The sequence below is a fragment of the Triturus cristatus genome, chromosome 2_2, assembly GCF_964204655.1.
Source record: "Triturus cristatus chromosome 2_2, aTriCri1.1, whole genome shotgun sequence".
Taxonomy (NCBI): Eukaryota; Metazoa; Chordata; class Amphibia; order Caudata; family Salamandridae; genus Triturus; species Triturus cristatus.
In genome coordinates this window covers 949,515,727-949,539,116 of record NC_140582.1, presented here as the reverse complement: position 1 = coordinate 949,539,116, position 23,390 = coordinate 949,515,727, and the positions used below count along the sequence as shown (strand labels likewise).

Below are 23,390 nucleotides of genomic sequence, written 5' to 3'. Positions count from 1 at the left end.
CACTTCTTTTTAGCAATGGTTAGAGATTTTCCCTTCTTTCTCAGACTTTTGAGGCCCTTCTTTGTAACCTTGTTGCTTCACTCCTTTCCCTGGTGAAGGCATGACCCCTTTGCTTGGGATCACCATATGGGACTTTTTTTTACATCTTAGTGTGTACCTACACACCTGTACCCCAAGCTGTCTGGGGTCAGTCAGCTTGGAATTCAGTAGATTCTGGTGCAACTCTAAAGAAAAGTTACTGTTGATATTCTCTTGCATAACCAAACAGTATAGCCCACCATACAGTCCTTTCAACGAGATGTCTACAAAATCAAAACTGAATGTTTGGAAACAAACACAAACCCACATATTTGTTACCATTCATAAACTTCTCCACAACCCATTTCTAACCTAAAAACATTCAGAGATGTACTCCTGCTCAGTCAATTGCAGGATTTAATTTATTTCTTGGGAGAGGTTGGAACAAGTAAATGAGTTTCTTTAAAGGGAAAACATATTTTCGCTGTGGAGATAAAAATAAAAACCTGCATATTAATTAATGCAAATGCATTTTTGCATGCCCAGTAAATTGGACTCTATGTACGATTGGCCCTAGTAAATTTGAATACGTTTGTAGATCCAACCCCAAATGAAGAAGTAAGCAGACAGTTGTATATGTTTATTTTTTAAGAATGGAAATCTGTATCCTGAAGTACAGGGGGAACTAGGAATTTAGTGTTTTCATTTAAAAATTGCACAAACTTCAAACACAAAATCAATTCAATTTGTTTATGTACCAGAAAATTGCAGTGAATTACTGGCATACAATGATATTACTACCTGCAAACGCTGTTGTTAAATAGACAGATAAAAATATATAAATGCATGCAATAACAGTACTTTGGTATACCATTTGTACTCAACAAAATACTACATTGGGAGATAAAGTCCAACCCAAATTTTTTTTGCTGTAAGCTTTCACCTCCTGATTCAGCACTGTAATTTAAACTTGTGCCTGTACGTTTCATGTAATTTTTTGTTCGTGGGCAAGCCATATTGTTTAGTGTTCTAACAGTTATGTCACTTTTAACATATGTTGACTTTTCTTTCTAAGATATTGTGTGGCCTGCAAAAAAAGTATTTTAACTCACTGAACTACGATACCATTTTTGGCCCTCAACCTTTGGTTGTAATTTGGCTTCTGCCCCTTCAATCCTATGTTTAAATCGTCCTACATTGTTAGGTAGGTGTCGGGATGGAAAATTCCTTTGCATGGCAATGGACGTGTATCCCTGCTCTGAGTGACCCAGCTGCTATGATATCTCAGTCCTTGGGAACAATTGTTTGATCATGGGCGAACACAGATCAGGCGTGTGCGCCATGACCTAGGCCTGACTTACGGATTGCAGTCTTGCTAAAGAGTAGAACGGGGTGCCTAAAGACTTACCATCAGGTGGTAGAAAGCTACCTTATAAAACCGCATGCTGTCTTTATCTGTGGCTTTGATCCTTATATGCTCCCGACTGGTGGTGTGCCTTCAGAAACCTCCACGCCCTCAAAGGAAACTGAGACTGCCTTGTGTCAACCCAAGCCAACCAGACTCTCAGTGTACCCTATGAAACCTTCTGTAGACTCAAAAAGATCCTTGTTTCAGACGGGAGACTACTGATTTCAAGGCTAGTCTCCCGCCTCTAGTTTCCTGTATGCAAAAACCTGATTGCTCAGCAGGCTTTTGCAGACAGGAACTGGTCTTGTGTCAATCGTAGTATTCACTGCCAGTAACATGCTCATGCAGGCGAGTGCACAACATTTTAGTCACGCTCTCTGCTTGGCATAGCGCTTTCTCCGTGCTCCTGACTGGTAAGGGAAAAATCGTTTATGTATTTACCTTCAGTACCATGCATGACAATACACCCGATTGAGGACTTAACAGAAGTCAATGGAAGAAATACGTTGTTCTGATTATCTAAAAAAAAAACCTCTCGTCTTCCTCTTCTAAAACGTTGGCATGTATGGGTTCACACTCTGCCGAACCTCAGAACTCACTGTCAAACACAACACAACCAGTTGCCCTTATAGCCAGCATTCAGACCATGGGTGACCTTGGCAAGCCAAGGGCGTCTAACTTTTCAGGGGCGCTGTCTGCATTAAAGGGATATTTCACTTTTAGCGACGCAACTGTTTAATTTGTAGCCAAAATCATACCTTTTTGTCAGGATGTTTTCTGGAGGGCTAACCAGAACATATTTTAGAAGATTAACCAGTTTCGAGACCTTTTAAACACCGTATGTACTAAATGGATTTTCGATGAGTAGTCAACGTGTGACACATTCATCTTTCCAACTTTACATTTATGACCCTGGCAGTGGCACTCCTTACGCTGTGTAAAACACACACTGAAGTGAAGAAGCTCTAGCTCACTCAGTGCCATAGAGGCAAATCTGTTATGATTCAGACAACTTCCGGGTCTACACGTAACCGCGTGAGACTCCTCCCCCAAACTAACCTGTGTAAAGAGGGAGGAGACAACAACAGGGACAGGCTGTCTTGAGCTCCCGCCTCTTCTGCGCCCCTGCTGGCAACTGTACGTTCATGCTGCCGCTGCTGTTTAATCAGACGACGCCGGTTGCACTTTGAGTCCACATCTCTTGGTGAGTGCAGAGAGACGTGTTTCCTTATTTTGTAATTAAGAATAGATTTTATTTTTTGACGGAACGGTTTAATTACAGAATGTGTTTGAGCTTGGTTAGAATGTGTATGTTTGTAAGTCAGGCCCGTTATTGAGCTGCGCGCCGGATCGCTAACAAGGCATCGCGAGTGCACATCGAATGTGGAGTCTGCATCCTATGGCTGGGACCCTGTGGGTACCTGCTTGAGTACCACTGTTATTGTAGGGGTTACTTCGGTGCCTGACTCTGTAGTCAGTTTAGGTGCGCCATGTCTCCTGCAGCCATGTGTGTGACGGCGTTGGTTCCTATGGCAACAATCGGCCATTTATACCACATGCGCATGCTCTGCCCAGCCACTACCAGCTCAAAAGTGAAGCTTTCTAGACACAAACCGCCAGCCACAGTCTCTGCCTTTCTAAGACAAGCCTCGACTCCCAGGGTTCATCTGTTTACAGATCCTGTTGTTTGTTTCGAACAGTGCTAGAAATGGATCGGGGATTCTGGCAACGCTTTAATTGGAGGTGGTAGCCAGTGCTGGAATTGAAAACAATTTACTTCTGGAACCCGCAAACTGGGCGTCAGGGAGACGAAGAGGAAATGTGTTGTCACGAGGGGCAGAGCTTGAAAAGCAGAGTCTGAAAGTTAATCAATACACATAGCTGCCAAGGTTTCAGATTGCTATGTGTGACACTTTCATCATTTCAATGTAATTATGAATGACATTTAAACAACTATGACACTTTCTCGCTAGCAAAAGTGTCATAGTGCCAGATGGTGACCAACTAATAAACCTACTTAAAATATACCTCAAGGCTACGTCTGGAATTTACTACTATTTACCATTTCTACAAAAAGCAAGCAATGAAGACGAGGGAAACATAAATAACAGAAATTACACCAGCCTGTCAAGTACCAAGCATCAGGGGTAGGACTAACGCACATAGCTTCCAAGTTTTCAGCATGCATATGAGTGACCTTTTTATGTTTATACTCTATTTATGAGTGGCATTTACATCTATGACATATGACACTTTGAATAACATTTTATCAAGAGAAGTTAGGAAGAAAATATGTATGGGACAAAACAGCAAATCGTCCCTGTATTGTAATACCTAGATTAGATCACCAAATACAACATAGGACAGTTTCCAAAGTTATTGTGCATCAGGTCCCACAGTACTGTGGTTTCTCTAATTTTTTTAATAACATTTATAATCTATTTTGTTTCATTCATTGCAACAACTAACCACCCCACCAACATTATCAACCTTACAAACTCCTTACTGCTCTCTTGCACCCATCATTGAAATTCCTGCACGAGGCCTCAAAATAAACCAGGAACCGAGCTGAGACCCGGAGCCAGGAATTACCGGACTTTAGACAGGCCAATAACAGCGTCAGAGGAGGCAATACCAGGGCCTCAGAAAGGGCAATAACGACATCAGAGGGGGCAATAAGAAGGCACCAGAGGGAGCATTGACAGGGAATAGAGCAGGCAATAACAAGGCATCAGAGGGAGCAATAATTAGGCATCAGAGGAGACATTAATTAGACCACAGTGGAGGCATTAACAGGACAATAGAGAGGTGAATACTGGCATCACAGTTTGCAGTAATGAGGCTTCAGAGGGGGTATTAACAGGGAGATAGAGCAGGCAATAACAGCATAAGGCAGACCAATGATAGCACATGAAATGGGTTAATAACAGGGCAATAAATAAGGAAATCCTACTAATTCAAAGAGGTCAATAATACTGTATCAGAGAAGGCGTTAAGAGGGCATCAGGGGTGTTAACAATGCATCAGAAAGGTAAATTATAGGGCATCAGAGGCATCAATAACAGAGCATCAGAGGCAGAAATAACAGCAAATTAGATAAGACAATAACAGGGCGACCGAGAGGACAAAAGTGGTGCTTCAGATGGGGTAATAATAGGGCATTCAAGAGGGCAGTGAAGCAAATCAGAGGGGCTATAATGTCATAAGAGCGGGCAATAACAAGGCATCAAAGAGGACAATGATAAGGCGTCTGCGAGGTTAACCAGACACGACAATAATATGGCACCAGCGAGGGCAATAACCAGGTACCGGGCACAATAATTGGACATCAAAGAGAGCAATAATGGAGCATCAGGGAAATGGAGCATAAGGACCAGAAATAACATGATCTGTGTTATAAACTAAAACACTCAGTTGGGCCGCTGCCCGGCCGCTGATAAGTATGAGTGTCTGTGTCCGGAGTACTAGGACTGTGGAGCTGCTGGCGTGTGGCGCTTGCAGGCAGCGACGTACTCTTGTCTGCAAGGATTGGCTGCAGCTCTGCAGGTAGGCTGAGCTCAGGCGAGGCTGCGTTTCTGGGGCAGTTTGCCTCCCGGCCCGCGGCCTCCACACAGTGATCGGGCTGCCGCTGTCCTGACTCCACGTGAATTCAGTGTGGGGCCGTCCAGTGATACTGCCCTGGTGGCTGCTCGGTGCTGTAGTCCCCAGGTCACTTGACCCCCAAATCGGCTGCGTTAAATTTATACCAGCTGAGCTAGCACGGCCCAGCTCGGTGCGAGCTGCCTGCAGAGCAACACTGCGAGAGGCGCCATCATTGAATTTGCTGCGCCACCCGCAATGCAACCACCTCAAAGCTGCGTCTTCTCAAAACTCCCGGCTCCGGCAGCAGGATGTAATGCACTAGGTGCTTTGCAGGAGGCACATTAACCTGCTATGCTACTTTAGGAGCCAAAACTGTGACTGGACGACACACCGAGTTCTCCGAGAACTACATTAACCAACCACTAGTATAATCCCCTTAAAATTGCTGGGCACACCATGATTTCTGCAATAGTTGTCTCAACCCTACTGTAAAATTTTAAAATACAGCCTCTCTGTCACCAATTAATGAATCAAGAAAAGATTTATTGTGACGTCCTTGTCAATTTCTTTGCAGCAGATTGGTTTTAATAAATGTATAATCAGTCCTGCCAAGTACCACACATCAGGTGTTAGACTAACGCATTTCAGTGTGGTAGTCCGCATTACTGCACTGAAATGCATTGTCACGCATATCTGTCTCAGCAATCATTGGGAAAGCGCTCAGTGTGGCAGCTGGCAGCGTGCCACCCATGACGTGCACTGATCCTGCTGGGCTCCCACAGGCTCCAGGCCTAGCAATGTGAGCTAAGGCTACAGTGCTGGCAGGCTCACTCTGCAGTGCTACAATGTATCATGATTCAATGTGATCATTCCCTGTGGCCTGACTCTGACTGACAGCCTGTCTGACGTCATGATCAACAAGGTGGTGTCCAACGACTACTACCTAGACAACTGGGCCCAGTGAGGTTGTCTGCTACATTCCGGCACTGCTGGGTACATATCAATCAACTCTGATTTGCAGAGCGTGGCTGATCACTCACAAGGGAATCCAGGCGCTACGTTCTTGCTGGGATCAGTCGAAAACCCAGGTCTTGAGTCCCTTTCTAAATTCTGGGAGGGAGGATGATGTTTGGAGGTGATGGGGAGGTCGTTCCTGGACTCGGCGGCGAGTTAAGAAAAGGAGCGCCCTCCTCTGTAGCTTCCAGAAAAAACACGAGCTTTACCCAAATTACCCTCCTGTACCTGGTTATCGAACACTATCATATGCAAAAAAGGTTGGCACGGAGGAATTGATATCTTACTTATTTTGTCATACGACACAATCAATTATCCTAACATCAGTACAAAATCCTATAAAGAATAGCTTCCCAAAATTAGTACAAATCACACACATGCTATGGGACCGATCTTTGAACATAAATCATTCTGAAATCCATAAACACAAGGACATAAACATACAAAAATACATATAATGTTGATATGAAAAAACACAAACACGACTAAACAGAACTCTACGTTATCAATACCCAAAAAGGTTTTTCATGGTACCTAGTGTTCACGCCCTCAATCTGGGTGATACACTCAGAGGTAGTCTTTCAAGCACATGAGGTGTATTCCTTCTCTCCCCTTTACTCAAATGTGCTTCAAACTATAAATGTATACATTTATATTTTAATAAACTCCTCTATAAAGAAATGCAGACGCATTTCAGCCTTTAATTTCTTCTTGGCCTCCTCAGGACAAGGGCAAATGGAACGGGCCTGAAAGAATCCATAAAGTATATGTACATTAATGTACACATCTGTCCCCTTCATTATACATAGCGTGCTGGGTCTCTGTTCTAATCTCCACCACAAGTGCACAACAGAGCTGACCCAAAGAGTGAAACAACAAGTGAGAAGTTAGAGAGGAGGGATTAAATCAGGATAATCGACACAATCCGTGTAAAAAGAACAAAGTAGCTTCAGCAGATGTGGGGTGTGTGTACAAGGGAGGTAGAGCACAGGTTTCTGGAGGGTTGGTAGAATTCACTGTCACTGCTTCAATTCAGGAAGGATCTCAAGACCTGGCTCTTTAACTGAACTGCAGAACTCCACAGCGCCTTGAGACCCTAACAGGTGATTAGTCACGCTTTACAAAAACCCTAATTGATTGATTGATTGAAGTTCAGGCGGTGATTGATGTATGCTGATCCTTGGTCATGGAGGGCCTTGTAGGTGTGAATCGGTATTTTGAATTAACATCTTTTTTGAATGGGGAGCTAGTGAAGGTTCCTGAAGGAGGGGGGGTATTGTGGGTCCGATTGAGGAGGTCGAGGTTGAATCTAGCAGCTAATCTCTTCCGGAGTTGGGTGGTGACTGGCATAGAGCGCTTAGGTGTAGGCCAGCTGGCTGGTGACTAGGGTATGAGTGATGGTTTTCCTGGTGTTGATGGGAGCCATCTGAAAATCTTTAGTAGCATGTATAGAGTGTGGAAGCAGGCAGACGCGACTGCATTAATTTGGCATTTCATGGTTAGTTTGCTTGCTAGGATGATACCAAGGTAGCTGGCATGGTCAGTTGGTATAGGTGTGGGTCCGAGTTCAGAGGGCCACCAGATGCTGTTCCCAAAAATCAGCACATCCGTCTTGTCCGTGTTGAGTTTCAGGCAGTTGGTCTTCATCTAGTCGCAGACACTCTTCATGCAGTTGTGGATTTTGGTCCTACTGGTGGGGGAGCGGGAGGTTTTCTAGATTTCGTAAGATGTTGAGGCTATGGGTTCTGACAATGTTGGTTTGTATAATGAACTGAGAGCGACCCCTCGTAAAATGAAGGGAAAGGGGTACCAGTTACAAATATCAACAAGGCAATCCCAATGCGACTACACAATGGTACATTCCTATTATAAAGTATCACACACATATGACTAAATTTCAAAATTGTATCACATTTATTAAAAAAAAGGGGGTATACATATATTGTAATAAAAATCCTTCCTCAATTAATACAGTGCATATTAAAAAACAATCACTTCATTACAACATTTATGTAGTACATTTGCAAATAAAGATTACAAAACACAAACTGTTATGAGCCCGCATAACAGAAAACGAAAACAGACAATGAGCTTTGTCATTAATGGCACATCCTGAGTGACCATAAGTTTACACCGTGGTTTGGGATATATGTGACCCACTACTATCTCCAATTCTCTACGGCGGTCCCTTGGATTGTGTCTATCTCTGGCGTCGACGCGTTTCGATGGTTTTTGCTTTATACAACCATCTTTATCAAGACAGTTTATAGGCTTTAGTTGCTTCCGGCTCAGTTTCGAACCTATAAAGACATAAGTGCTATTAGTGAACTTAAAAAAAGTTCTACTAGCAGAGATATAAAATCCTCTAACCATATTAGCATGTATTTAGTCTGATTGTCTTATGTTCTTCGATGTCCCCAATGTGTTTATCTAATCTGTTTAAAAAGCCTTTATACGCTCTGCATGATCACAATATATAGTGGTTCATGTTACTCAATCTTCATACTACTTTTATATGGGGCATTACGGTTATAAATGGTTCTATATGTAGACTCCACCTCCACCAGTTTACAAAATCGCTGTCTCCCAAGTTATGTACTGCTCAGGTTATCTCCTCCTCACCTTGATCAGTCTTGCCCTCTGCTTGGAGCACACTTCCTGTGATAATTGTTAAAAAGGTTTCGTACAGGCACAATGTGTTTGTTTTAATTGGCCGTGGTACACGGACACCCGTTGCTGCGGAATAACATAACGGAATACGTTATTGTTGGGATGGCCCAAATTCGTTTTATCAAGCTGCATTGACAAAAAAGCTTACCGTTATGTTCGACACGCTAATGAAGCTGAGCCGAGAGGCGCGTGTTTCTTAATGGATAAAATCAACGGAGACGGGGGTCCATAAATCACACCCTTGTATGACGTCTCCTATTGAATCCCTCTAAAAATAAAATAAAGAGGGATCATTTTATAGCGCGGAGCCGAGCTGTTCTCGCCGGTAACTGCCTATAATGCAATTGCATAGAGGCCGTGCCGCCTCACTGAGTCCCTATACTCGTTAAGTTGCAAAGTCTCACCTTACGGCTTGTAAATTCGTCCGCCGGTGTGGTAGTCTTCCTGCTACGTCTGTTCTTTGATAATCTAATCTATTCGCCTATTTGTTGAAAAGACTCGACTCTCGTGGTTGGCTTAATTAGTCACGTGTCGCCGCCCACGTGTGATTATTCTATCGTATATTCAAATACGTGGCTTCTGATTGGGTTCTACCTCTACTCTCTAATGAAGTGTTTTTATAGGTGTTTGAATTAATCACAGTTTTATATAATAGGGAAACCTATGTTTTACGCGTATTGTTCCTAACTGTGTACGCTCGCACGCGTATACTTAGTGTGTGTTACGATGTTACTATTTTTAGAATACATTCCTAATAAAACCCCATGTTTATCGTCATAGTCTCAATGCAAGAAAAATACAACTTTATTGTTCCCATCTCTAAATTCCAAACAATCCTAACTGTTTTTTTTGTTTTTTTTTTTAAACCGTTTATTACAGGTCTTAAAAGTATACAAGTATGGGCCTACATCCTTCAGGCCGGCCGCTAGCAATGGTAGGAACATACGACATACTTTTATGGAACACGTGGTATTACGGAGGAGCATTTCTCAATAGGTAACAATGTCAAAAGCCACATCATCCAGACCCCATTATGCGGTTTCATTTTAAATTAAGAACAACAAAAAATAAAACCACACCCACAAGGCAACCCACAATCGAAAATAGCAGCACGTGCTCCCCTAGAGGGGGGATCCCAACTGTACACAGAAGTATAAAGAGGGGGAAGAGAACAGAGCGAGGACTGGGGGAACCCAATGCCCGGAAGCGGGGGAATGAGTCGGCTAAGGGGATGGGGCTGGCGAGGTATCAGGCAGCAACGGTGGTGCACAGATACCCCCGCGGTAGGCGTTCCAGGGGCCCCATACTTTCACCCATGTCCCAGGCTTACCCCTCGCCACATACACCACCTTTTCTCGAAACATGCACCAGTCCATGTGTTCTTTCCAGGCCGAGACCGTCGGGGGCCTCTGGGATCCCCACAGTTGAGCAATATCACGCTTGGCTATCATATATCCCAGAGTCACCCACCACGTCTGCGGCGCCGAGTAATCAGTAGGTTCCCACACATTCAACAGGCATCTCCTCGCTTCAGGCAACAGCGCCACATGCGTAACCAGTCGCAGCACCTCATGTACACCACGCCAGAACCCCTCCACCTCCGGGCACTCCCATAAAATATGCAGAAAGGTCCCCAAAGCACCACACCCACGCTTACACAACCCATCTACAGCATAGCCCATACGCAGAAGCTTTGGCCCCGTCATGTAGACCCGGTGGAGTATCTTGAGCTGGACGAAGCGAAGGCGAGCCGGTATGGCCACCTCCTTCGGGGAGGCCACCGCGGAGGTCCAGTCCTCGTCGTCCAACTCCAGCCCGTCGGCAACCCAAGCCGCACGAAGGGCAGTCAACAGGCCCGAGCGGTCGTTTATTAGCTTTTTGTATATAAGTGAGATCGTGCTGTCCGGGACGTGCCCATCCAGCATTCTATCCTCCAGGGGGGAATATTCCGGGATGGAGGCAACGTCCGAGAAGACGGAGCCCAGCGCATGACGGACCTGCAAATACCGAAAGTATTCACTGCCCTGCAACTGAAATTCCGTCTGCAGCATATCGAACGTTTTAAATCCTCCCCTCGTCCAGAGATCCCCCACTTTACTGATACCTATTATGTCCCACTTCTCAAAGCCCTTAGAGGTCCACAGGGAACCTAACCGCTCAGACGCGTATAGTGGTGATGCCCGGGTCAAACGGTCCTTCCACCCCATAGCTGCATTGGCCGCGTGCCAGACTTGCACCATGACACGCGTGGGGCCCGTCAGACGAGCGTCGGGCGCGCTAGAATAGAGCGCTCGATTGTAGTCGCCACCTGGCAGGAGCATCTTGTCCATTTCGAATGCCGGGTTTAAGGCGGGCCCGTATAGGCCATGGTTAATGGCAGCGAGCTGGGAGGCCCAATAGTACCGTTTAATATCCGGGAGGGCAATCCCCCCGTCAAACCATGGGAGCGTCAGCTTCGCCAGGGCAATACGCGGCCTCCCGTCCCAGAACAGGCGACGTTGCAGACTCTCCACCTCACGGAAGTAGCGCGCTGGGACTAAGTCCATAGTGTTCTGCAAAGCGTACAGGAAACGCGGCAGAGACATCATCTTGAACAATGCCGCCCGGCCGAGCGGCGAAAGCGGCAGGCGCCGCCAGCGTGCGACATCTACCCGCAGGCGCTGGAGGGGGGGGGAGCAGATTCCGTTCATACCGGGCCTCCGGGTCCAGAGTAATGAAGACACCCAGGTACCGAAATCCCTGCGGGGCGATCTGGATCGGACAGCCCCGCGGGAGAGTAGGAGCCTCCCCAGAGAGAACATACACGCACGACTTAGCCCAGTTGATGACGAGACCGGAGTTACGACCAAACGAGTGTAAAACATCAACCAGCACTATAAGTGATTTACGTGGGGAGGCTAGGTACAGAAGGATGTCATCAGCGTATAGGGATACGCGGTCCTCATACTCGGGGGTCCAACGGAGACCACGGATGGAAGGCTCCCACCGCAGCCACTCCGCCAGGGGCTCCAAGGCAAGCGCAAAAAGAAGCGGCGACAAGGGACAGCCCTGTCGCGTGCCCCGGCCCAGCTCAAACGGGGCCGATACTCTTCCGTTCACGACCACCTGCGCCAATGGGCCCGAATACAACAATTTGACCCAACTGATGAATCCTGGGCCAAATCCGAACTTCGCAAGCATCGCCCAGATGTATGGCCACTCAAGCGTGTCAAACGCCATGGTGGCGTCCAAGGACGCCAAAATGGCCGGTTCCCGTATAAATGGGACGCGCGCGAGCACCCTAACTGTTCTTAATACAATTTCGTAGCATATTTGGAAAAATACATCAATGCAAGAGTGTATTGCACTGCCTAAATAATGACATTTAAAATGTGGAAAACATTATTGACATTACTGTCATTGGAGTAAAAATATGACACACGTATACTTAGTGTGTGTTACGATGTTACTATTTTTAGAATACATTCCTAAAAACCCATGTTTATCGTCATAGTCTCAATGCAAGAAAAATACAACTTTATTGTTGACATCTCTAAATTCCAAACAATCCTAACTGTTCTTAATACAATTTCGTAGCATATTTGGAAAAATACATCAATGCAAGAGTGTATTGCACTGCCTAAATGATGACATTTAAAATGTGGAACACATTATCGACATTACTGTCATTGGAGTAAAAATATGACATCATATAGTGCATCTACCGAATACAATCATACAGACATACCTCTTCAAATTGCCCTCAGTTTACACAAATGTCAGATACATCAGATATATCCAGTAAAAATCGTCTTACAACAAACTTGATCTCAGAAAAATACAATCTTGGTATAACCACAGATAATAACCTCCCCCGGTTTTTTACATTTCATCAAGGTATTTATGTGGAAATAATGCTCATCCAATCTTCTTTAGTATTAAGTCCCCTGTCTACTGTATTTAAATAGCAAATGTGCCACTCCTCTCTTTTTCCTGGTGGTATTAGGGTCGCCTCCTCTTCTATTGACAAATATTCTCTCCAAAATGAACCATTGAAACTGATCACAAGTGTGGTTCATTTGATTAAAATGGTCAGTCAACGGGGCGTTTGCTTTTTTGGTTCGAATTGCCGATTTGTGTTCTAAAATCCGGATACGTAGCTCCCTACTTGTTTCACCTACGTACCCGAGACCACAGGGACAAATTAACAAATAAACCACATTCTTACTTCGGCAGTTGTTTAGGCTTTTAGCCCAGATTTTTTGGTTGTTGTATGTCACACTTTTGGCTTCTAGACATAAGGGACAAATGGAGCATGTTCCACATCTATAATTGCCCTTGGCTTTATCTCCTGTGAGTGTATTCTGTGTCTCATGTTTCCCTTCATAGGTTCTGACCAAAGCATTGCGTATGGTTTTGTTGCGTCTGAACGCAAACAAAGGCTTTTCCAACGTCATCTCAGACCCATGGTTCAAAATCTTCCAATTTTTGTTAACTATATTCTTTATCCGATTACTCAGATTTGAAAATTGAGACACAAAAACTATACGTTCCGTTGATTTATTCTTAGTTTTGACTTTGTTAACCTCGAGCAAGTGATCTCGATTATAAAATCTCTCTCTTTTAAATGAATGTTTAATGAGTTTGCCCGGATATCCTCTGGCCTTAAGTTTTTTCTTAAGGATTTCGGAATGATGATAAAAGTCAGGAAGGGTGGTACAATTGCGTCTTAATCTTAAAAATTCCCCGAAAGGGATATTATCCTTCTGTGAACGCGGATGATTGCTCCCATAGTGCAGGAGAGTGTTTTTATCGGTAGGTTTGGAAAATAATTCTACCTGAAGGACATCATTGGAGTTCTTGATTTTAATGTCCAGAAACTCTACTTCAGAAACGCTGTGATGAGCAGTAAATTTTAGGTTGGGATCTCCTAGGTTGATCCATTCCAGAAATGTTTCTAGTTCCTGACTGGCACCGTTCCAAATGAAGATGATATCATCGATATAACGGTGCCAGCAGGTAACATTTTCAAAATAGGGAGCCATCTCATTATAAACATGTCTGGATTCGAAGTCTCCCACATACAGGCATGCCAGACTAGGAGCACAGGTGGCCCCCATGCTGGTACCTTTCACTTGGATGTATGCTTCGTTTTTAAATAGAAAGATATTGTTTTTGAGTACCATTTCTATACAAGACATGATAAACCACTTACTGGCCCCATTAAGATCCTCATCATCCAGAATGTTGGAGATGACTTCAATCGTATCATTTTGAGGGATATTTGTATATAGGGCTTCTATATCCATGGTGACTAGAATTTGGGTGGCCCTATTAAAACTCAGACCCTCAAAAATGGATATAGCATGTGCTGTGTCTTTTAAATAGGATCTCTGTTTTTGAACAATGGGTTTTAAAAAATGGTCAGCATATCTACTAAGGGGTTCTAACATAGATCCCACACTGCTCACAATGGGTCTCATGGGTGGATCTTTGCAGTTTTTGTGAATCTTGGGAAGTCCGTAAATAGCTGGTATCATCGGATGGGTATTAAGTAAAAATCTATATTCGTTTTCACATAACCATCCCTGTTCTCTACCTAAGTTCAGTAAGGAAGACACTTCCCTTTTGAGGACATCAATGGATGTAAGGCGGATAGATTGATAGTGTTCTTTGACATTGAGGAGATCCCTCATTCTTCTTTCGTAGTCACACGTATCAAAGATGACAACCCCCCCGCCTTTATCAGCCGGTTTGATCGTTATAAGGTTGCATTGTTGTAAGGATTTCAAAGCTATCTTTTGGTTAGAGGAAAGATTATTGTCGTGATATTTGTAGGCCGCCTGCCTCATACTCTTTATTTCCATTTCCACAACCCTCTCAAAAATTTCTACATTCTTATCTATTTGGCCTAAATTCGGAGTAAAAGTGGATTTTGGTTTTAGGCCTGATATGTTTGGTGGAGGTTCATACTGTTTATTTTCAAAGAATTTGTTTAATCTAATTTTCCTAAAGAAGCTCTTGAGGTCACTCTCCAATTCATAAAGATTATGGGGAGTAGTGGGAGCAAAGCTAAAACCTTTCTTTAAAACCTCAATTTCATCTATAGTTAAGACTTTGCTGGATAGATTGATAATGGGGAGTTCTTCTACCTCCAGTATTGTCTGCTGCGGGTCGCTAGGTATTCCTGTCCCGTGTTTTGAGGTTGATGGTTTCTCTGAGGTTCCTGGCGATTGTATCCTCTGTGATGGTTTTCCTGGTGTTGATGGGAGCCATCTGAAAATCTTTAGTAGCATGTATAGAGTGTGGAAGCAGGCAGACGCGACTGCATTAATTTGGCATTTCATGGTTAGTTTGCTTGCTAGGATGATACCCAGGTAGCTGGCATGGTCAGTTGGTATAGGTGTGGGTCCGAGTTCAGAGGGCCACCAGATGCTGTTCCCAAAAATCAGCACACCCGTCTTGTCCGTGTTGAGTTTCAGGCAGTTGGTCTTCATCTAGTCGCAGACACTCGTCATGCAGTTGTGGATTTTGGTCCTACTGGTGGGGGAGCGGGAGGTTTTCTAGATTTCGTAAGATGTTGAGGCTATGGGTTCTGACAATGTTGGCCATGGGCGTCATGTAGGTGTTGAACGGTGTGGGGCTGAGGGATGAACCTTGAGGGACGCCGCAGATGATGCTCTTGGGTTCATAAAGTGAAGGGTGGTAGGCGGATTCTCTGGGTTCGTATTGTGAGGAAGGATGCAATTCATTTGAGGGCGTCTCCCTGGATCCTGATGTGGTGGAGTTTCTTGATGAGGGTGTGATGGGATATGGTATTGAACACTGCTGAGAGGTTGAGGAGAATTCTTATGGTGTCGGTGGCAGCGATCAGGACAGTCTAGTGCTGTGGTCGGTGCCAAAATCAGATTGGGAGGTGTCCAGCAGGTTGTATCTCTCCAGGTGTTCTGTGAGTTGGAAATTGATGGCCTTCTCGAGGACTCTGGCGGGAAAGGGCAGCAGATAAATGGATGAGGCAGTAGTTCTTGAGTTCGCTGGGGTTGTCGGAGGGTTTCTTGAGGAGGGGTCTGACCTCTGCGTGTTTCCATCCATTAGGGAAGGTGGCTGTGGTTATGGATTTGTTGAGAATGGAGTTGTTTGCTGCGGATTTCCTTGCTCCTGAGGTTGAAGAAGTGGTGCTGGCAGGGGTCGGAAGGTGCTCCAGAATGGATGAAGTTCATGATGGCTGTGGTGATCCATGTGGTGAGCTGGTGGTTGTGGGTGGCGTTGGTTGCTGTGAGGAGGTTGTAGAGGTCAGTGGGTTGAGGTTCAAATGTTTGTGGAAGTTGTCCACCAGGGTGTCAGAGTTCCTGGGAAGGGGGAATTGTGTTTTCAGTGGCTGATTGGCAGGAGAACTCTCTGACGATGCTGAAGAGTTCCTTGCTGCTGTTGGAGCTGACTTCGATGCAGTCTGCCAGGTCACCTCTCTTTGGGTCTTTTACGCATTGGCATTTGTTGAGGGCTGCCTTGAAGGTGGCTTGGCTTGTGCGGTTTTTGTTGGTGCGCCATTTTTTACTAACCATTTGCAGTTGTTTCATACTCTTGAGTTCTGGTGTATAACAAGTGGCTTGTTTGGTGGATCTACTGGTCTTGGCGGACTTGATAGGGGCGACTCTGTCGGTGCAGTTGGTGATCCAGGCGGAGAAATTCTTAATGGCCTGTTTGAGGTTAGTTGCGGAGTCGTGATGGGTGGTGTTAAGGGCATCTGCCCATTGGGTTTCTGTCATTTTGTTCCAGCTGCGGTGGGAGGAGCTGGGAGGCTTTGTGGTAGTCTCTTGGGATCCTGCGATGGTGAAGTGGACGATGGCGTGGTCGGTCTAAGTGAGTTCTGTGACATAACTGTACTTGATTCTGTTGCTAGCGGTGAAGATCTAGTCAACCGTGTGTCCTGTGCTGTGTGTGGGGTTGGTGACCAGATGGGTGAGGCCGGTGTTGCTCATGCTTTCCAGGAGGTTGGCAGTGTTTACGTCTTTGTGGTCGTCGAGGTAGATGTAGTGCTTTGAGTCAATGGCTAGTGAGGCAATGAATTTGGGGATTGCATGCAGAAGCTGGGGCGTGATCCTTGAGGTATTCAGGTGGGGGTGCCTTTGATGGTGGTTTTGCTCTGATAGTGGTTCTGCCGTTGAGTTGGAAGTTAAGGTGTTCCATGATCGGTGTAATGTCTCCTCAATGCCACCGAAGTGGCCATCTTTAAAGGGTTCTTGGGCTGTTCCTGTCACTTCATTTTATGATAGAAAATCATATCTCTTGGTGACTTGACCCTATCATAAGGATGAGAGGAAGGATTCCGTGCTTTCTGAGCCTCGGTTGGCTGTATTGCAATGGCTCTGTGTTGATCCCTCTGTACATCGCCTCGGCTCATTACTGACAGTCTTTTGCATCGTTTTTTTTTTTCATCCCCGCTGTCAGAACTCTAGTGTGTGCTACTATTCCCTTCTATTTTCTGAGGCCTGTCTGTGGACTATCAGTAGAAGTTTCCACTTATTGTATTTCTGGAAATCGCTGCTAATTTGGAACCTAATAACCTAAGCCCTAAGGATTGTTTGGTGGCACTGGTTGGTCGCATTGCATGTAAGACTATCTACTGGCAATCTATCAAAGAGCGCAGCTAAGCGTTTCAAACATAATCTTCTTAAACGGAACTCTGAAACACTCATATCTAACACCTTTATTGTGCTGATAAAGGAACTGCGGTCTTTACAGTTTTAGTCTTCAGCAATGGAGCACAATGGAGGAAGACTATTGGTGCAACGCTCCAGATGAACACATCAAGGAAAACACAACATGGGCTTCGTGTCACCAGAACACCTTTACCAGATTTCAGTGCTGAGGCAACCATCACCATATACAACAATGGTAATGTTCTCATCCAATCTTCTGATTGTAATCTAGAGAGGTTTGACAAACTTTTCATGAAGATCAAAAACACAATGTCCAACTATGCCCCCACTTCCTCTCAGTCAGGGTCTCCCCCCCCCCCCACCCCCCAGGGATTAAAACACAGGCACCATCCCATCGCTCCTCCATTGTATCCCCTCTGCTGCCTCATGCCCTTCCCTCTGGTCTTGGCAGGACAGGATCTGTCGCTGATAAACCCAGTTCACTTTCTCCCAAGTATGATTCCTGCCCATCTCCCATTATGCACTTATTGGAGCGGTGCAGGCCCTTGGATCATAGAAGGCCAAGAAATGATAATCACTGCTCGAGTGTGATCAACAGCCTCAACCCGGAGACAATACGTGTGATGACCTTATCGAACACTCGGACCTCCTCTTAGCTAGAATTGACCTTTAGACATCAGAGATTGTCCATTGATGTTGCATCATGTCTCAGCTATCAATGAGAATTCAGTGAACCCACTTGTGAGCTAACCACTCCACTCCAGTACTACCTCCAGACCCCAGAGGGTTACAGAACACCTATCTGATGCTGACATGCATTCCCTTCTGCTATCAAATACCAACACAGACAACGATTCAACACCCTCGTAGAGCATCATCCAGGCTATTCCCTCCAACCTGCAACTACAGACCGATGAACAAGCATAATCTGCTTCAAATCCACACAACACATTTATTTATTATATCTCATCTCAGATCTTTGCTCCTTAATTGCAGATCTGCAATTGAGCATGCTGTTGACATCATTGAACTTATTCTTGCTCAAGACCTAGATCGCCTTATTACTGAAACGTGGCCCAATGATTCATCCCCTCCCATTTTGACATACTAGTACCACCCAACCATGATATCATCAGAATGGACTTAATAGAGTCCTTAATAGAATTGAAACTTTCTGTTACGATAGCTAGGACATTTTTCCTTCTATGTCAGGAACGGAGGTCAGGATTAGGCTAGTTCAAAGCTTCTCACCCCCACCAGAGATGCCACATGTGTAACCGGTTTGAAATAAAACTTCTTGAAAGTGGAAGCAGAGGACCAATCGGCGGCATTAAGGATGTCCTCCAAGTGGGCACCGAGGGAGAACGCTTTAGATGCCATTGCTCCCCTCACTGAGTGTTCTCCAAACTGGGAAGTATCCGTTCCCGCCTGGCTCACCTGACCCATCTGGCAATGGTAGGAGAAGACACTTCCCTATGTGGTTTGGTAAGAGCGATAAACAGTTGATGATGTTCCCCATGAGGACGAAGTTCCTCTGTTACTGACTCGTATGCCTTCAATGTACGGACCAAACACAGCTTTCCCTGTGGAAAGGAAGGATATGAAACTGATCTGGAATTACATTTGGTACATCTAGAAATGGTAAAGGTGACCCCGTCCGGGATGAAAACCCTACCTGTTAGATCCAGAACTCTGACATCCGAGACTCTGCGGCAGGAGATCAAACTTAAAAGTGTAGCTAGTTTTGCTGATAGCTGCTTCTGAGACAGATATCTATCCGAAGGCCAAGATTTAAACAGGTTGAGAACCTTGCCCACGTCCCACATACATGAGTACCTAGACTCCGGAGGAACTGAAAACCTCACTCCTCGTAGAAGCTTGCACAGCAGAGCATGTTTGTTTCCAGACGACAATCGACTGGCACATGACATGCAGAAATCACAGACCTGAAGGCATTGATGGATCTATAAGCCAAACCCAAACAGGCCAAATCCGCAAAGAAATTCACTACACACACGTCTGCCCTACGGGATCCAGCCGTTGTGGATAACACCAACCCAGCCACCTTGACCAAGCGGATCGATATCTCTTATTAGTGCTGTCCCATGCTTGGCGAGCAACTCCGCAGTGATTGAAGAAAGGCGCTGGACTTTCCAACGTTCCCGGTAATCCGCCAGGCCATGAGGCGTAGGGAGTGTGAGAGCACCATGTGGTGATTATTCTCCAGGGGATCGTTGAGGAGATCCTGAAACCGGGCTAGAGGGATTGGAAAATCCCTAGAAAGTTCCATCAGAACCGTAAACCAGACTTGAGCTCTCCACGTCGGAGTGATCAGAACTAGGTCCGCGGCCTGCCTCCGAAACTGTGTGGAAATTCGCCTTATCATGGCAAATAGAGGGAACGCATACGCTTGTTACTTACTGCAATTTTGGAGGAATGCATTGGTGGCCACTGCACTGGGGTCCGGCCTCCAACTACAATACCTCTGCAACTGATGGTCCAGCCAAGAGTCTAAAAGATCGATGGATTATGGGCCCCCAGCGTTTCTGGCGAGCCCGGAAGACCCTTGTGTGAAGCTGCCAGAGGCTGGAATCGTGCCAATGACGCGCATGCCAGCCTGCCACCTCCTGGTTGGATATCCCCGGAAAGTGTTCCGCCGAGCGGGCAGTCTGGTTGTCCATGCAATACTACCAAAGGGTACGCGCCAGGTCAGAGAGGCCCTTTGACCTGGTGCCTCCCAGATGGGGGTGAGTGTTTGAAAAGTTTCAACACTCCGTCCATCATCTCTTTGTGTTTGCTTTGTTTGCCCTAAGTTATCAGGGTATGCCCAGACGTGGGTCCCTTGCTCACTTTGCCACTGGATTCAAGTTAGCCTGGCTGAAGAGGGCTGTTAGCCCGAAATCGGTCCCAGGATGCTTGTTTCCGGTCCAGGGAAGACATGGCTTGGCAGTTTGGGCTGAACTGTTCCCATGAAGCACAGAATCAAGACTGATTTGCATATAGCTGTGTCTGAACTGGGGTGGCAAAGTGAGCTAAAGAATGATGAATTGATTCAATGGATTCAACCCAGATCTGTTACTGGGGGTGAGTGTTTCAAAAGTTTCAGCACTCCGTCCATAATCTCCCTGTGTTTGATTTGGCCTCCCTGATGGTTGACATAGCAAACTGCCCTCACATTGTGCATCTTTAGGAGGAAGCGGCATTGAACCCTGTTCTTGGTCCAGCATTTCACTGCAAAGGACCCCGCCATCAGCTCTATACAGTTGATGTGTAAACTTCGTTCCTGTGCGGACCATCTTCCTCCTGTGGAGAATTCCCCACAGCGAGCACCCCAACTAGAACCACTGGCCGATTCTATGACTAAATCGGGGCACGTAATCGTAGAATGCACGGCCATTCCAAGCCTTCATGTTCACAATCCACCACTGTAATTCCTCTTGAGCCTCGTCTGAGAGGGGAACAGAGTAGGAATAACTGAGGCCCCGCCTCAGACTGGATATCTTTAGCCGTTGTAGAGCCCTGTAATGTAAGGGTCCTGGGAAGATCGCCTAAATCGAAAATTAAGGGAGCCCCACAATCCGAGCCAGTTGATGAATGGAAATGACGTGAACTCGTAAACCTGTGAATTCAATAGAAATTGGAGGTATTGCCTGTGAGGCAGGACGATTGGGACTGTGAGATACGCATCTCTAGGGTCCAGCCGGACCATCCAGCGTTTGGGAGAAGGAGGTCCCTCCATCTTGAAGTGGCGTAAAACCAACCACTCTCCACCAGAAATACGTTGCTGAGAAAACCGAGTGGGTGTAAGGAGGACCTGACTATTGCCCCTTTTTTCAGCAGATGTTGCACTTCGTCTCCACAAGAGCTGCCTGAGCTGGAACAAACCCAGTTGGCTTGGGCACCTCTGCTGAACAGATAGATCTATGAATTCCAAGTGGAACACTTTGATAGTCGGCAAAACGCATGCATCCGTAGTAATCTTCCACCAGTTATGAGAAAACTCTCCCAACCTGACACCAAGAAAAATCCCAGTGGGATCCTGAACGCTTACCTTGATTTGCACCATAGGAGCCATTGCCCCTGCCCTTCGCTCCCCTCCTTAGGGGATAGGATCTGGTGGTGTAGAAATTGCCAAAACGTGCGGGATCTTGTCTGTTTCCTCTGCGATTGTCGTTTCCTCTCTGAGGAGCTTAGTAAGCAGCGCGGCCGGCCAAGCGCCCTACCACGACAGGCACCGGCAAAAGCTTGGGTGTGAAATTTCGCTTAATCGAAGACTGGGCTTTGTCGATGGAGGTAATAGGTCCCCGAACAGGTTGCCATCTGCAACAGGGCCCGCCCCAGAAGTGGAAAGTTCTCCCAGCTTGGGATCAATATTTATCAGGAGCGAGCGGCGACGCTCGGTGGCTATCGCGCAGTTGGCGTTCCTTAACAAGGTAATAGCTCGTTGCGCCCAACTAGAAAGGGCTTAAGGGGAGATCAGTGCTCCTGATGCCTTTGCATCCTCCGCCATGATAAGAATTTTTGACAAAGACCATGCCACATCCAAGTGCTTGTCTTGGCAAGACTGCCAAGACCTATCAATACCCTTCTTTGGTTCCTTGACGAATTTGGCCAAGTAGATGACCATCTTACAGTCAATCTCTGGTGTCTGAGCAACCTTCCCCTCAAGCTATCATTGATAGGCAGATAAGCCACTTCCTCCCCTTCCCCATAGTATTCATCATAATCAATAAACTGCTCCATGGTTTTGTGAAGGAGCTTTCAAACAGGAATATAAGCGGGAATAAAAAAAAAACAAGAACGGGACTAGCAATCCCACAAATCCAAGGGGGGAGCTGAAAGGGTTTCTCCCTCATGGGCAGTTCCACAAGCAATAATGTGCTCTAATTCATCTTACCCGTTAAGCTGGTGTCAAGCTCCAGGCGGGGACCTCTAAACAATGCCCAGACTTCAAAGACGTAAATTTAGCAGCCCCCGGTACCGCTGTGCTGACGCGTTTCGCTGAATGAATCTCGCGAAGATGCGTGAGTGCTCAGGAGGTAGACCTGCTGTGCGCGTGAAATAGAATGACATGGACCCCCTAGCGGCCTGAAGACCGCTCCACGTCTCGAGGGCAGAAGCGCCTGGCCACGAAGGAATGAAAAACAGTTCCCGCGGCCGTGTCGATTGGGCAAAACGGAATCAGGCCAACACTAGCGGTAATGCGGGCTGAGACAATCAAATAGGCAGTTTGAAATTACAACAATTAACAGTTGTGTAGAGTGTCGATGAAACGGGTTAAGGAGGATCCTGGACTCCTGATTGCACATTATTTGACTGTTTCCTGTCTCACTGCCTGATGGGAAATTTAGTTTTCTCAAGGTTTACATGTTGGTCTAAGGCTGATGTTGAGAAATAAAGCAAGAAAGTAAAGCCTAATCCTCGCCTCCTGTCCTAACATAGAATCGCTCAGCCTGGACCTGCCCAGTCTTCCCCCAGATGTAGCTACTGGACAGCTCTCCTCATACTGATTATACCACAAAAAATAAGGCTACTCGGTCTTCCTTCAAAATCCCTGACGAAAAGGACATATGCACAAGTATTGGCATAGCCAATAGGTCTCGCCTTTGGGACCTTATAAGTGTTTAGCCATGCAACGGTTGATGTTGTTGCACCAAGGATATTGTGCTGCATAACTAAATACTTCTAATGTCCCAAAAGCGAGACCTATTGGCTATGCCAATTCTTGTTTTAATTATTATTTTTTAGAGGGCCGCCAACTGCAGTTTGCTGTCGGGTTGCTCCTTTTACACAATGCATTTTTGGAAGGCTCGTTTTATTTGTATTCATCGTTCCAAGATCGGTGCCTACCATAATGGATTAGTAAATTACCACGCGCGCCGCTGTTCCCTCCCGCACGGTGGATGCCAGCTGAAGCACGAGTGTGCTTGAAAAGGAGCAGACCGATGGCTAAAGGCCCTCCTAGGGCAGCGCATGCGCACTGCCTAGGCAAGACCTAAAAAGGACGTTTTGGGCCTGTCAAGTAGGTTAACTTTCTAGGTGGAGATGGCAGTTTAAAA

The 23,390-nt window shown here is 45.9% G+C and overlaps 1 protein-coding gene across 1 annotated transcript in view; it reads left to right on the top strand.

Annotated features, from left to right (window-relative positions):
• Window positions 1–2,513: 2,513 nt before the first annotated feature.
• PACRGL (parkin coregulated like) overlaps window positions 2,514–23,390 on the top strand; it is a 219,314-nt gene continuing 198,437 nt past the window's right edge. Inside the window, exon 1 of the mRNA XM_085642356.1 lies at window positions 2,514–2,630. The gene's annotated coding sequence lies outside the window, so the exon portion shown is untranslated. The remainder of the gene's footprint in view (window positions 2,631–23,390) is intronic.